Source organism: Salvelinus alpinus, chromosome 3, assembly GCF_045679555.1.
Source record: "Salvelinus alpinus chromosome 3, SLU_Salpinus.1, whole genome shotgun sequence".
In the NCBI taxonomy this organism is placed as follows: domain Eukaryota; kingdom Metazoa; phylum Chordata; class Actinopteri; order Salmoniformes; family Salmonidae; genus Salvelinus; species Salvelinus alpinus.
This window is the reverse complement of record NC_092088.1, coordinates 28,246,226-28,262,993: the sequence shown is the minus strand read 5'-3', so window position 1 is coordinate 28,262,993 and position 16,768 is coordinate 28,246,226. Positions and strand designations below refer to the sequence as shown.

At 41.9% G+C, this 16,768-nt stretch overlaps 1 protein-coding gene across 11 annotated transcripts in view; it reads right to left on the bottom strand.

The window, feature by feature from the left end:
- mapta (microtubule-associated protein tau a) overlaps positions 1–15,283 on the bottom strand; it is a 49,085-nt gene extending 33,802 nt beyond the window's left edge. For 4 of the 11 annotated variants that reach the window (XM_071392422.1, XM_071392423.1, XM_071392425.1 and 1 more), the window contains exon 1: positions 15,118–15,252. The gene's annotated coding sequence lies outside the window, so the exon portion shown is untranslated. Of the gene's footprint in view, positions 1–10,028; positions 10,050–14,496; positions 14,518–15,117 lie in introns of those variants that run through there. The other 7 variants (XM_071392413.1, XM_071392419.1, XM_071392421.1 and 4 more) reach the window with 6 other exon arrangements.
- Between the last annotated feature and the right edge of the window lie 1,485 nt (positions 15,284–16,768).

Genomic DNA, 16,768 nt, shown 5'->3' with positions numbered 1-16,768 from the left:
TGTATCAACCATCAAGGAGTTAGAGACCAGTGTGTGAGGACATGCTCGCTCCATCAGACAGCTGTGAACGGCTTCAAATCTCATAAAATGAGGATTACATACTGTCTCAGATTAAATCAAAGCCTATGGTTACGTCAGCGTTTATTCTATTTCTATCTGCTTTTTCATCTTTCCCTCTCTCTCTCACACACCACGCACATAGCCTTTTGATACCCTGACAACAAACACACACACACACACTAGCTCACATGCACGTGCACACACACATAAGAACCACATAATATAAAACGTAAGTGACCATAAAAGCGTATTTATTGTCTTGTAAAGCTTCTTTTTTTTTTTACATTTGAATTCTGGCGTCAAGTCATTACTAAACACGATTGCGAATGTGAATTCACAAAATAGCTGGGGGTAAAATTATGAGGATCATTGATAATTATACAACGGGTGGGTCTAATCCTGGACACTGATTGGTTAAAACCGCATTCCAGCTGGTGTCAATTCCACAATTTACCACCCGGCTAAAGCTATGACTTGAAATGCCTATTTACTCTGTTCCGTCTCACTGCGCAATCCACTGGTTGTCACATCAGTCAGACAATATATAAACTTGATCTCCACTGTAAAAAGCATCTAGACATTATCTCCCATTTATTTTATACTAGCAATTGGTACTCAATAGCGGAGATTTGTACACTGCTCAAAAAAATAAAGGGAACACTTAAACAACACAATGTAACTCCAAGTCAATCACACTTCTGTGAAATCAAACTGTCCACTTAGGAAGCAACACTGATTGACAATACATTTCACATGCTGTTGTGCAAATGGAATAGACAAAAGGTGGAAATTATAGGCAATTAGTAAGACACCCCCAATAAAGGAGTGGTTCTGCAGGTGGTGACCACAGACCACTTCTCAGTTCCTATGCTTCCTGGCTGATGTTTTGGTCACTTTTGAATGCTGACGGTGCTTTCACTCTAGTGGTATGAGACGGAGTCTCATGCTGACGGTGCTTTCACTCTAGTGGCATGAGACGGAGTCTACAACCCACACAAGTGGCTCAGGTAGTGCAGCTCATCCAGGATGGCACATCAATGCGAGCTGTGGCAAGAAGGTTTGCTGTGTCTGTCAGCGTAGTGTCCAGAGCATGGAGGCGCTACCAGGAGACAGGCTAGTACATCAGGAGACGTGGAGGAGGCCGTAGGAGGGCAACAACCCAGCAGCAGGACCGCTACCTCCGCCTTTGTGCAAGGAGGAGCAGGAGGAGCACTGCCAGAGCCCTGCAAAATGACCTCCAGCAGGCCACAAATGTGCATGTGTCTGCTCAAACGGTCAGAAACAGACTCCATGAGGGTGGTATGAGGGCCCGACGTCAACAGGTGGGGGTTGTGCTTACAGCCCAACACCGTGCAGGACGTTTGGCATTTGCCAGAGAACACCAAGATTGGCAAATTCGCCACTGGCGCCCTGTGCTCTTCACAGATGAAAGCAGGTTCACACTGAGCACATGTGACAGAGTCTGGAGACGCCGTGGAGAACATTCTGCTGCCTGCAACATCCTCCAGCATGACCGGTTTGGCGGTGGGTCAGTCATGGTGTGGGGTGGCATTTCTTTGGGGGGCCGCACAGCCCTCCATGTGCTCGCCAGAGGTAGCCTGACTGCCATTAGGTACCGAGATGAGATCCTCAGACCCCTTGTGAGACCATATGCTGGTGCGGTTGGCCCTGGGTTCCTCCTAATGCAAGACAATGCTAGACCTCATGTGGCTGGAGTGTGTCAGCAGTTCCTGCAAGAGGAAGGCATTGATGCTATGGACTGGCCCGCCCGTTCCCCAGACCTGAATCCAATTGAGCACATCTGGGACATCATATTTTGCTCCATCCACCAAGCCACGTTGCACCACAGACTGTCCAGGAGTTGGCGGATGCTTTAGTCCAGGTCTGGGAGGAGATCCCTCAGGAGACCATCCGCCACCTCATCAGGAGCATGCCCAGGCATTGTAGGGAGGTCATACAGGCACGTGGAGGCCACACACACTACTGAGCCTCATTTTGACTTGTTTTAAGGACATTACATCAAAGTTGGATCAGCCTGTAGTGTGGTTTTCCACTTTAATTTTGAGTGTGACTCCAAATCCAGACCTCCATGGGTTGATAAATTTGATTTACATTGATCATTTTTGTGTGATTTTGTTGTCAGCACATTCAACTATGTAAAGAAAAAAGTATTTAATAAGAATATTTCATTCATTCAGATCTAGGATGTGTTATTTTAGTGTTCCCTTTATTTTTTTGAGCAGTGTATAAAACTTGTGGTCTCTCTCTCTGGCATTTGCAACATTGTTTCAATATTGAAATTCGATCCCCAGCGGTCCTATTGTTTTTGTTTAAAAAAATTGTATTTCAACTTTATTTAACCAGGTAGGCTAGTTGAGAACAAGTTCTCATTTGCAACTGCGACCTGGCCAAGATAAAGCATAGCAATTCGACACATACAACAACACAGAGTTACACATGGAATAAACAAAACATACAGTCAATAATACAGTAGAACAAAAGAAAACAAAAAGTCTATATACAGTGAGTGCAAATGAGGTAAGATAAGGGAGTTAAGGCAAAAAATAGGCCATGGTGGCGAAGTAATTAAAATATAGCAATTAAACACTGGAATGGAAGATGTGCAGAAGATAAATGTGCAAGTAGAGATACTGGGGTGCAAAGGAGCAAGATAAATAAATAAATACAGTATGGGGATGAGGTAGGTAGATAGATGGGCTGTTTATAGATGGGCTATGTACAGGTGCAGTGATCTGTGAGCTGCTCTGACAGCTGGTGCTTAAAGCTAGTGAGGGAGATATGAGTCTCCAGCTTCAGAGATTTTTGCAGTTCGTTCCAGTCATTGGCAGCAGAGAACTGGAAGAAAAGACGACCAAAGGAGGAATTGGCTTTGGGGGTGACCAGAGAGATATATCTGCTGGAGCGCGTGCTACAGGAGGGTGCTGCTATGGTGACCAATGAGCTGAGATAAGGCGGGGCTTTACCTAGCAGAGACTTGTAGATAACCTGTAGCCAGTGGGTTTGGCGACGAGTATGAAGCGAGGGCCAACCAACGAGAGAGTACAGGTCGCAGTGGTGGGTAGTGTATGGGGCTTTGGTGACAAAACGGATGGCACTGTGATAGACTGCATCCAATTGGTTGAGTAGAGTGTTGGAGGCTATTTTATAGATGACATCACCGAAGTCGAGGATCGGTAGGATGGTCAGTTTTACGAGGATATGTTTGGCAGCATGAGTGAAGGATGCTTTGTTGCGATATAGAAAGCCGATTCTAGATTTAATTTTGGATTGGAGATGCTTAATGTGAGTCTGGAGGGAGAGTTTACAGTCTAACCAGACACCTAGGTATTTGTAGTTGTCCACGTATTCTAAGTCAGAGCCGTCCAGAGTAGTGATGCTGGACGGGCAGGCAGGTGCGGGCAGTGATCGATTGAATAGCATGCATTTAGTTTTACATGCGTTTAAGAGCAGTTGGAGGCCACGGAAGGAGAGTTGTATGGCATTGAAGCTCGTCTGGAGGTTAGTTAACACAGTGTCCAAAGAGGGGCCAGAAGTATACAGAATGGTGTCGTCTGCGTAGAGGTGGGTCAGAGAATCACCAGCAGCAAGAGCGACATCATTGATGTATACAGAGAAGAGAGTTGGCCCGAGAATTGAACCCTGTGGCACCCCCATAGACACTGCCAGAGGTCCGGACAACAGGCCCTCCGATTTGACACACTGAACTCTATCAGAGAAGTAGTTGGTAAACCAGGCGAGGCAATCATTTGAGAAACCAAGGCTGTCGAGTCTGCCAATAAGAATGTGGTGATTGACAGAGTCGAAAGCCTTGGCCAGGTCGATGAATACGGCTGCACAGTAATGTCTCTTATCGATGGCGGTTATGATGTCGTTTAGGACCTTGAGCGTGGCTAAGGTGCACCAGCTCTGAAACCAGACTGCATAGCGGGGAAGGTACGGTGGGATTCTAAATGGTCGGTAATCTATTTGTTAACTTGGCTTTCGAAGACCTTAGAAAGACAGGGTAGGATAGATATAGGTCTGTAGCAGTTTGGGTCTAGAGTGTCACCCCCTTTGAAGAGGGGTGATGAACGTGTAGGGTTCGGGAGTCGGGATGACACACTCAGGCAGGCAGTTCTTCTCAGACAGTTCAAAATCATGAATCAGCATAAGTTTTATGGACATATACAAAAAAATTGAAAACAGGCTAAACGAAAAACTAAATGCAGCTAGTATGCAGTCTTTCCAGCTTCAGTTTGTGTAAGGACCGACGCTGGGAGACGAGAAGCAAGTACAGGGAGTGAACATTTAATGGGACAAGGGACATGAAACAGAACACGGACAGGGGACACATTTTGTTTTCCCCTGTCTGGACAGGGGAAAACAAAATGACAATAATGCTGATACGGGGTTGAAACAAAGGAGCAGACAGATATAGGGAAGGCAATCAAAACATGAAGGAGTCCAGGTGAGTCCAATGAGGGCTGATGTGCGTAATGATGGTGACAGGTGTGTGTAATAATGGGCTGCCTGGCGCCGAGAGAGGGGGAGCGGGAGCAGGCGTGAAGGTTTGAAGTGATTGTGTTAGCTGTGTTGTTGGCTAGCTCCTCTGAACAACAGTGTCCTGACAAGAGCGCACATTTTCTATGCCAGGTGAAATTGCACATCAGTAGCTCATTCTTATGAACGTATCCAAACACATTTTACTAGAAAACAGCTTAAACAAATGCAAATGCAGATACATTGCTGTTATTCTGGCTGCAATGTTTGACCTGACTGTAAGTTAGCTGTAGTTGGCTATCTAGCAAGCAAGAGATAAGAACATTACCAGCCAGAACGATTGCGTCGCATCCATACAGAACAAAAAATACTTAACGACTGGGTTGCGTCTGTGGCCAGCCGGCTTGGGTGGCAACCCTAGATTTGTGTCAGGACTATCTCGTGGAAGGATGAAACAGTATGAATAAATTAATCAAAATAAATGTTTTAATGAAACTATTTTAATCATTATTTGAATATGTTGGTAACCCACTGTATAAAAGTGATAATGCCCTCGAAGCCGGTGTTTGAAGGATATATTGGCAAGGTTTTCCGGCCCGAGACAACACCCATGCCAATATATCCTCCAAACACCGGCTTCTCTGGCATTATCACTTAATTAGACCCCATTGTTTAAAACCACTGTTGCCTGTAAACCCGAATTCTAATTGTTCCTTTTGTATACATTGATTTCTGTAGTAATATGCACGAGGACACAACAAACAACATGCATGGACATTATCTGCTGAAATCTTAAAATCTTTAGTTTGAGTGATAATGGCAGTGAGAGCATATTCACCAGAGTTAAGGCCTAGATGGGGTACCCTTCTTCCCAATATAACCTACTGTGTGTGGGCCAACACACTATCACAGCCTATTGTGATAGTTTTTTTTTTTGTGTGCAGTATATGATTTTTTAGACAGTGCATTTCAATCACAGATAAAGACAGTAGGTTACTTAAAACTTCATCGGGACAGGGGGCAGCGTTTCCACTTTGAACAAATTGCGTGCCCAAACGGAATTTCCTCCTACTCTGCCCCAGAAGGTAATACATGCATATTAATATTACTATTGTATAGAAAACACTCTGAAGGTTCTAAAACTGTTTGAATTATGTCTGTAAGTATAACAGAACTCTTTTGGCAAAAAACTCTTTTGACAAAAACCTGAGAAGATTTCCAAACAGGAAGTGAGAACTCGATTTTCAAAACAGTGCCAAATAATACCCATTATAGTTATGGATGAGCAAACACTTCCTAGGGCTTCCACTAGATGTCACCGTCTTTAGATTTTGGTTATATGATTCTACTATAAAGGAGGGGCTCATAGGAGCTATTTTACTGAGAGGTCTTCAGAAATTCTCAGTCCCATTTTGGGCGCGAGCGAGAGAGAATGCTCTCGTTCCAATGCTCTTTCTTCAGACAATGAAATTCTCCGGTTGGATCCTTATTGATGATTAATGTTAAACACATACTAAATATGGATTGCATACATCATTTGACTTGTTTCTACGACCTGTAGGATTTTAGCTAACTATAACCCCTAAACCTTAACCCCCAACCCTAACCTTAACCCGTAGCCTAGCTAACGTGAGCCACCTAGCTAGCCTAGCTAACATTAGACACAACAAATTGGAATTTGTGTAATGTACACAAATGCGTTATGATAAAAACCATCTAATACACATCACGAATTTCGAATAAGTAATTTGTGTCTATTTCACAATAATATGTGATACTGGGTTGGTGTGGGTTGCTTGGCCTGAAAACCTGACCTTCACTGGGTGCACCAGCATATCTTCTGTCCTTGACTGTTTAAACAAACACAATCCTGGTCCTCATATATAGCACAAATGAGAAGTCACCAGACCTGGGAATCAAGCCCTCAGAGCACCCCAGATTAGGAAACCTTAACTGGGGTGCAAAAGTCCCTGCTGGACAGTGATCTCGTTAGTATGTGTGGCAATGTGCAACTGAATTATTAATGAAATATGTATTGAAATATGTACATGTATAAGTAAAGTGATGGGTGTGAGGCAATAAAAAGTATAACTAAAAAGTAAGAAATATAATGTTTAAATTGTTAAATTGTCATTTATGATATGATTTTTTTGCTGCATCGCCACATACAGGTAACCACCAACAGAAAGTGTCTTAATAGGGCGTTGGGCCACCACGAAACAGAACAGCTTCAGTGCACCTTGGTATAGATTCTACAAGTGTCTGGAACTCTATTGGAGGAATCCGACACCAATCTTCCACAAGAAATTCCATCATTTGGTGTTTTGTTGATGGTGGTGGAAAATGCTAGCTATGTTCGAATACCCATATTAACATACTGTATACTGCATACTTAATGAGTATATACTACATACTATATAATATTAGTTCATTTTAGTATACTGTAAACGAACAGTATCCTTTCAGGTGAGTGTACTAGCGCTTCGAATGTCTCCCGGAAGTTGATGCTGTTGCTAGCTTGTTAGCATAACAAATTACTAGCTAGACATCCTATGACTTCATTAACAATGTCCATTGAGAACGCACAACGACTATACCACTTAGCTAAGCTAAGAATGATGTGAATAATCAAGTCAATAAATGTAGTTAGTTAGAGAGCATATAGTTAATATACTGGCAAGTTCAATGTATTAGTAGCTAACTAACCGGTAAATACAAGTAACTGCTGTAATAATATGCTATGTGGTTTGTAAGGCTAGCGTAGCTAACAAATTGTCAGCCAACATAACATGTAACGTAACTTATTTGAAAAGTCATTACCTTATTACATTGCTAAATATGTTCTTAATATATGTCATAATTAGCTAAAGCAATGAATTTGAATTCGCTCTCGTCGTACTTCGGCTGCATATTTTCCGCCATTTTCTTCAAATCTGAAAATGTGGTGAAGCCCATTTTCTGAAGAATTGCATTATGGGCCCTAAAATCACGGAAATAGTGTCCACTGCTTTTGTATACTTCGTATTTTGGCGAATGTAGTACGACATCCGGGAACTTTTGGCATACTAACTATATCCACACTATGACCAATAAGCATACGACATCCTCAAAATATGTCACAAATAGTATGGTTAGTGACGTTAGTATGAGTATGCGAACACCGCTGCTGTCTCAGGCGCCGCTCCAGAATCTACCATACGTGTTCAATTGGGTTGACATCTGGTGACTGAGATGGACATTGCATATGGTTTACATTGTTTTCATGCTCATTAAACCATTCAGTGACCATTCGTGCCCTGTGGATGGGGGCATTGTCATCCTATGGGGGCAGAGCCATGGTTGCATAAATAATGGCCTGCCCAGCATTTTTATACATGACCTTAAATATGATGGGATGCTAATTGCTTAATTAACTCAGGAACCATACTTGTCTGGAAGCACCTGCTTTCAATATACTTTGTATCCCTCATTTACTCAATTGTTTCCATTATTTTGGCAGTTACCTGTATATTCTACCACAAGGGCATGAACATTCACTTATACAGTTACTCTCAATACTTGACACAACTCCCTCACAACACTCCCATTGTGGATTTACACAAAACAGAAGTCAAACAACAAGCGAGCTGCATGCCAAAGAAAACAATCGCTCAGAGAAAGTTGACGCTCCATGTCCGGGAGCTTTGAGGATTAGGAGAACTAACAGAGGCAAACCCAAGGTCGAAAAGCACTAGATCCCTTATCTGATAACCAACATATCTATTTTATGCTATGCTTCTATGCTTCAGTCCCCAGGTTGGCAACAGCTAATTTTCCCCATGTTATTATTTTGTGCCCATGTAGAAAACACAGTGTAAATTTAATCTGATCCTGCTTTGAGAATCCACCCCTCTCAAAAAACAAAACATTTGAGAAACAACACACAAAGACACTTCACCAGGTCGTCTTTTGCGGTAGAAGGAGCTGAATTCAACAGAGAGATTCCCACTGGGCACAGACGTCAATTCAAGGTCTATTCCACGTTGGTTCAACGTAATTTCATTGAAATGGCGTGGAAACAACGTTGATTCAACCAGTGTGTGCCCAGTGAGTTCTAACGAATTGCTGTTGGCACTAAAATAAATGTTATTTAGGACCAGTCTCTTGCAACAGAATTCAATCTTCACTGGCTTCAATTTCAACTGCTAAATAAAACGAGGACTTTATTCCGTGTTGGAATTTCACGAAGGCACAGAAAGGTTGGCTGTGACTTGCAACCGATCCCACGTGGAGTGTGTGAAAATGGGATCTTGGCAAATAGGCCCTGTTTCTAAAGCAAACCCAGCATAGACGGCGACAGAAAGAGCATGATCAACAAAGATATTGACATAGCTCTGGGAGAACCAAGACGTACCCAAAGAAATTACTGACATTATTACTGTGAACCAACAGAGAGCTCTTCTTGACCTATAGAACCACTTGTTTTCTGAGGAAGACTCTAAATGCCAAGGCCAAGGTTGAGATTAAATTAAATGGGAGTTTTTGCTGCAGTTCTTTTTGTCAAACTAAGGATTTACTACAAAGAAAATACACAAAGTTGTCTTAAAACCCCTGAAGGGTTTATGCCAAGCAAAATTACTCGGTTCATCAAAGCAGCTGTTTTAATGACTCAGTAAAATCATGAAAAAAGGTTTCCTTCAACACCAAAGATGACAGAGAATCAATAATAAACTGTAAAAACAATCAAACCACATACAGTCTGTAATACAAACGGGAAATTTATTTTTTAGCCAGTTCAATTGATTGCGATACAAAAACAAAAGGTTTGCCGATGCAGTGAGAGTATCTGATGGCATGCTCACTATTGCTGCGTGAGCTAGCTAGCTGCCCTCATGCTTGACTGCTTCTGTATCTCTGACCTACTTTCACCATGACTCCCGCTGTATACTCCTATTCTCCATCCTCAGGCAGGAAGTAGTACCATAGAAACAACACTGCACTCTACCTTTAAAACAGGCCTACGCCTACCAAGTGGCTAAGGATAACCGTTAAAGTGAGCCTCATTTTTCGCATCATACTGCTGGAAGCTAGTGAAACAGCTTGCGGCACAGCCTGCGTAATGAGTATGGCTCACGCAGCACAGGATGGCAGCACGTCATCGTCCGCAAACACACGTTGGCTTAGAAACTGCGGGCATACTTCTCACAGTGGTGGGATATTTTTTTCATGTCTTTGGCTTCATGACTCAAGGCTAAGATCCCGCCTCTGCGTTTAAATCAGGATTGGGAAATGTCTTCTTTTTTTTACCAACAATTTGGTAACACTTCCTATAAACACATTGCATTATAGGCACATATATAAGGTCTTATGAACAATGCATAAGGCATTCATAAAATGCAGAACAGAGGTGCTAATAATTAGTATTCATTCATTTACAGTTATAGGAAGTGTTACTCGTTTTTTTTGTCTGTAATTTGATTGAAGCTTACCATTTTCCTTCGGCGCTTGAATTCAGGATATCTGGAATTCTGATACTGTCGTGATAGAACGTGAACTGTGATGGCCTCAGACGCTGCAGCTGCTACATATTCCAATATGTACACAGTGTCTGCAGCTACAGTATGATCTGCCACACACACCCACCCCCCTTTCTGCCACTTTAATGAAGACTAGTGGTGCAATGAGCCAACGTCTTCCATCAGCATGGTGCCAATTAACCATGTACAAGAACGCAGTTAAAAGCCCAGTATGACTTTAATCCTCCCTTTAACAATCCAATACAATCCTTTTCAAGAAAAACCTAATTTGGATTTCTTATGCTAGATTCTATAATTGTCTGAGGACCTAGTAGTCTAGGACAAAGTCATTTTTAATAGTACCTTTTAAATAGTGCCCCCCCCCCCCCCAAATGCGAGACAGTGCCTCAACTGGAATATCTGCTGGAATAAATCCATTTGATGAGGAACAAACTGCTTCATTGATTGCTTTTTTTTATTGAACCGTTATTTAACTAGGCAAGTCAGTTAAGAACAAATTCTTACAATGACTGCCTACCAGAAGGCAAAAGGCGTCCTGCGGGGACGGGGGCTGGGATTTAAAATTAAAGGACAAAACGCACATCACGAGAAGAGAGACACCACAACACTACATAAAGAGAGACCTAAGACAACAACATAGCATGGCAGCAACACATGACAACACAGGATGGAAGCAACACAACATGACAACAACATGGTTGCAACACAACATGGCAGCAGCACAACATGGTAGCAGCACAAAAAATGGTACAAACATTATTGGGAACAAACAACAGCACAAAGGGCAAGAAGATAGAGACAACAATACATGACGCAAAACAGCCACAACTGTCAGTAAGAGAGTCCATGATTGAGTTTTATCTCCAAGAGATGGACATAAAACGGTCCTGTTTGAGTGTTTTTTGCAGCACGTTCAAGTCGCTAGCAGCCATTACGAACACCGGCTATGAAACAGTGGTCATTAGAGAGAACACCAGACTGATAGCTATCAGGATTATTTGTAAGGATAACATCAAGGAGAGTAGCCTTTTCTGGGTGTTTGGAGTCAAACCTTGTGGGATTGGTAATAATCGGACAAAGATTTAGGGAGTCCCATTGCTTTAGGACTTGGTCAGGTGGTTTAAGCATGTCCCAGTTTAGGTCACCTAGGAGGACAAATTCAGACTTAGTGTAAGAGGCCAGGAAATAGCTTAGGGCATTTAGGGTACAGGCCGGTGCTGATGGTGGCCGATAACACCCAGCAACAGTCAACAAAGAGTTATTTGAAAGTTTAATGTTTAAAACCAGCAAATCAAATTGTTTGGGGACAGACTTGGTGGAGACAACCGAGCACTGAAGGTGTTCCTTGGTAAAGATAGCCACTCCACCACCTTTGGAAGATCTGTCTTGCCAAAAAAGGTTATAACCAGAAAGGTCAATATCAGTGTTCAAAACACTCGTTCATAACCATGTCTCAGTAACGACCAACACATCTGGATTGGGGCTGTGAACCCACACTTTCAATTGATCCATTTTAGGTAATAAGCTTCTCGTGTTAACGTGGAGAAAAAACAGGTTTTTACGAGAGCAGAAATCAGTGAAGCAGATATCAGAGCACAAATCAGAATTGGGGCTAGCAACAGTAGATGGGCCAGGGTGTACATGCACATTTCCAGATATAATCAGCAGTAATACAATCAGGGCATGGCAGAGGACAGGGAGAGCTCTGCAGTGTTGACTTATAACATTTGAATGTGCATTAGATGGCAACAATATCATATTGTACAGCAATTTCATCAGGTAGCATGAATACAAAGCTGGCGAGAGGTGGTTAGAATAGGACGGGACTCCAAGAGTCCGTGTAACCAATAGAGAGTCAGAGTCCAGAGCGTGGGAGCAAACATAGACTGTCCCACTGTTGGGTCAACAAGCAAGTTCATAGTCAACAAAGCATGCAGGAGTCATGAGGCAAATAGCATAAAGCACAAGCGAAAAACATAACAACTTGTGGCTAGCCATTGTAAGTTCAGAGTCACTCGCCCCAACAGTGCATGTGTGCTGGGGACGAGCGAAAGCTGGGGAGAGAGGGGGTAGTGTAGCGGGGGTACCTATACCAGACAGGGGGAGACAGGCCAGGGCAGACAGTGAACAGATCGCCAGGTGGAATCCAAGCAGCAGTGCAGCAGGCAATGGGAGTAAGTGTCACACCCACTTGGGAGAAGCTTTTTTCGGGAGGCAGATTCCTTGTAGAGAATCCCTGCTAGCTAGCTAACGTAGCTAGCAAGTCTCTGTCCGTCTTTTCTACATTTATCCAACTCTAATTCTATATTTTTGCAGAACTCAGGAGCCCATGCTCTCTGAGTTGAAAGGAATATTTTTAATTAGTAGACCTACTATAGGCTATTCTAGACAGTCTGTCGCCACCTGAAACTCTTGAATTGATCCTGATCACCCCTACACCATTTGGGTTCCAACCTGGTCTCATAGAATAGACATAACATAATATATGTAAATCCTTGATGATAAAATTAGTATGCTATGTTACATTTGGTATGGTTACATAAGACAGATGGCACATAAGGCTAACAAGAAAGTAGGGTGGTTCTTCGGGGTAGATGGGTTGACGTATAACGCAAAGGTCTAGATACCCAAAGGTTGCGAGTTTGAATCGCATCACGAACAACTTTAGGATTTTATCTAATTAGCTAATTTTAAACTACTTACTTTTTTTTGCTAATTCTTAACATATAATTTGAATTGTAAATCATAACATATCATACAAAATGGGTGATGGACATCCACTAATGAATACATACCATACGAAACGTAACATATCGTACTAAATGGAGTGTCTTGGTTTATGTCCAGAATAATACAAAATGCTCTGAGACCAGGTTGCAGCGTTCAAGTCAATTCCATTTGAATTCAAAGCTGGAAAGAAATCAATACTGAAAATTGTTTTATTTAAAATTCATAAGGTGACTGGCGGAAACTGTGACAATTTATTTGATTAATGAATTGTATTTAAATTCATATCCTGAATTGGCTGATTTTCTGCTTTAGCCTATAAACCTTTGGAGAACTTTTGGATGGTTGCTTCAACAGGAAGGAATTTGTTGGGTTGGCCTCTCTCCCAATTTGGGTGTGAGAGCTGTTTTGAAAAATCGTTCTAATTGGTTGCTGTAATTAACTTAAAGTATTCAAGTTCAAATCAATTACCTTTATCAGGGATTTGTCTGTCAGCTTTGTGGAGGATTGGAACACAGGTTCCACTGCAAATATAAACGCAAATACCAGAACTGCCAGTAGGCTACATTCCATTAGTGCCAGTGGATCAATACTGCTGTAGAAACTTGCAGCTGGGTGTATCAACACCTCCACACATGACCAAAAACATGTAAATTCGTCCACTATGTTTCATATTTTTGCAAGCGTGCCTATAGGCTACTGTAGCCTATGCGTTTACATGTCGATGTTGCAATGGCTTTCATTCAATTTACAGACCATGCAATCTATTTTACAGAATGCAATCCATTTGATAAAAGTCATCCTAATGCTTTCTCGATTTTATAAATTGACATTTCATTCTCATTATTGTCATATTGCATATAGGCAATATGCACCAGCGCAAACGGTTGGTTTTCCCCGATCAGGCTGTTCCATCATTGCATCGCCGCAGCTCCCCGAGACAGGAGAAGAGAGGAAAGGCGTGTCCGTGGAATGAAATGGAGACTTGGCTACTACTGACATCCATTCTAACTATTTCATACCAAGCCGCTGATTAAACCCACAGCAATTGATGACACGTGTCATCGATTGCCTCAGTATTTTCCTTCCAAGAGGGAGGCTGGCATACAATAGGCTTGTCATTGTCTAGATTCTACTCAAGGCGAATATAATGCGCTCATGGATTTTGTGTACGCCTCATTTCAATAGATTAGACCCCTCGACCAACACAAGCGGATTATTGCGCTAAACAAACCCATCACCAATATGTGTAAAATCAGATGACCAGCAACACTGCTGCAATGGCTGCATGTCTTCTCAAAGGTTTGACTGCTCTGCACACGGAGGAAAGGGCGTAAATGCATACCATTGGTACAATATTAATCAACTAGAAATGGGTATGGCTTTTCTGTTGAGTGCAGGCTATGGAAAATAGCCACTTTTGTTCAGTCGCTCATGAAAAAAACATTTTACAATTTGATAAACCCTAATTATGCAAATATCTAATGATGAAAAGAAAACATGATATTTGAGGCACAATATCCGGGCAAGCTTGTCGTTGTTGACTCACAACGATGCCATGTTTTGGTAGGGCCTCGGATGTAAGGAACATGCAAAAGATCCAGAAAAAAACGCACTGTTTACCTACAAATAGGGAGCCGACGGTTCCGGGGTATAGAAATAGTCAATACAAATAGCAGACCAGAAAACTTACAGGAATAATTTGCTGTCCTGAAGAGTGTAAATGGCATCAAATGATGTCGAATCACTTTTATCCTCATAATAATGACATTATAAATATTTGATGGATTATCCTTGTTAAAATGTTTTTTAATCATATGGCGACAACAAATTCTTGTTCTTCCGTGCAACCGATGACACTGAGAAATTGTGATTTAAGAATAGCCTATCGCGAGGACATGTCTTACATTGCGTGTAACGATAAATAATGGCAGATACAAAAACATGTTTGTGTATTGTTGCATGATGAACACTGTAAAACCAATAACAATAATGCGCATTTGTATTCAATACATTTGCATAGGCTACAAGTCTATGCAACCTGGATTTTTGGCACAATATTAGGGTACACTGTTACAATATTACATTTTAATATGAACACAATTTGTATACGTGCTACTCTGGCCCAACCTCTCCCACCTCATGGAAAAATATAAATGACAAGACCAATTCCGATTGAGAATTACGACGCTATTGTTTAAACGTTTCATTTGACGCGCATTGCAATCGAGTCCGCATTGCAATAAGAAAAAACACGGTGTAATTACAGTGGATTTGGGTCAAGTAAATAATATAATTATCTAGGTTTCCTTACCTGTGTGCAGACAGTGTGGTTGTTTCTACAGCTGCACAGTTGTTCACAGAGCGCACAGTCGTCAGACGCAGTTCACCAAGATGCCATAACGGGAGGCAGTCGCCAGAGAGCAGCAGATTTGTGATGGTGTCTCGAAGTGGCTGTCTGCCTGGCTCTGTCTTTGTCAGATCATTGAAGTAACAGTCGTATGTATACCAGCCAAATTATTCCGTACCATAAAGTCATATTTATCAATCATAGTCTATGGCCTATAATAACCCCAATTACACTTGGCATTAAATTATTTGACAGGCAATTTACTGAAAGTACATAATACACACAGAGGGGACTCTGTTTACAGAGTGGGACTCAGACACTTGTGGTACTGTTCTATCGCCCTCTCTGTGGCATTTATTGCCACACACCCAGTGCCAACTTTTACACTGACTTGACAAACCAGTCAGCACTTTAAAAAAGTAGCAGGGGATTTATTCACAGACAGTCAGAAACTCTATATAAATGTTGAACCAACTATATCTTGGCTTGCCAACAAAAAATGCCCCCCTCTCCCTCTCCCTCTCCCTCTCCCCCACACCCATCTTTCCTTCTCTCCCTCCTCCCACATTCCCACCCTCCTTATCCTTTCTGGAAATATGCCAAACCTTTTTCCCTCTCTCTGTCTCTGCCTCGCTCACTCTTACTTTCTCCCTCTCTCTCTCCCCCTTTCACCCCTCCCTCTTTTCTCCTTCTCAGCTCTCCCTCTGTCTCTCTCCTCCTATTCCCCTATCTCCCAACCCCTTCCCCTCTCTCCCAACCTCTCTCTTCTATCTCTCTCTGGAATTCTGCCCAGAACAACATCTGCCACTAGTTTTCTAGCTAAAGATGATTTGGATTTGTTCTGGCCGGGTCTTCACTGTCTCAGCCAAGGTGCTTCTGTAAGTCCTCATCAGACTAACCCTAAGAACCTCAGACCATTCTCTTAATCCTGGGTCAGCACTCTAGCACTTTGCCTCCAGGAAACACTGTCATGACAACAGTAGAGTGGGCCCTTGCAATAAGACATCAAAACGGAACTACACACATGACAACAACATATGGCTATAATACGAGCTATATCTTCCTGCAATTGGACCATTCCTATTAACACTTTACAATAGGGTACTTGGAAGGTGTGTTTGATTTATATATTTTTTTGTTTGTAGTTTATAGTCAGTTCATTATTAGTTAATAAGTTGTTTTGTAAATCTTCTTTTTACCAAAATATTGTTTTACTAATGTAGACATGCTGATTACTTTTCAAACTTTAGCTTATTTTTGTGCCCCCAAAAAATATCTTTCACACCATTTGCCTTATTTCGGACTAAACCGTGTTTATAGACACCATCACAACAAGTTTGGTGATAAAGTGGTTTATGTGTGTGTACTTAATTAATTGTCCTTGTCTTGGAGAATATTCAGATTCACACATTGTAGTGTACCAATAGGTGACATAGCATTCATGCTTTACAGTCTGTTTCACATACCTCAAATTTATGTTGAAAAGCCTATGCATGAAGTTAGGATAATTCTATAACTGAGTGGACCTTTCATAAATACATAGTGTGTACATATGGAAAACTGGCTCTGGATGAAGCATGTTTGCCCATGGTAGAAATTTGCATATTGGACCTGA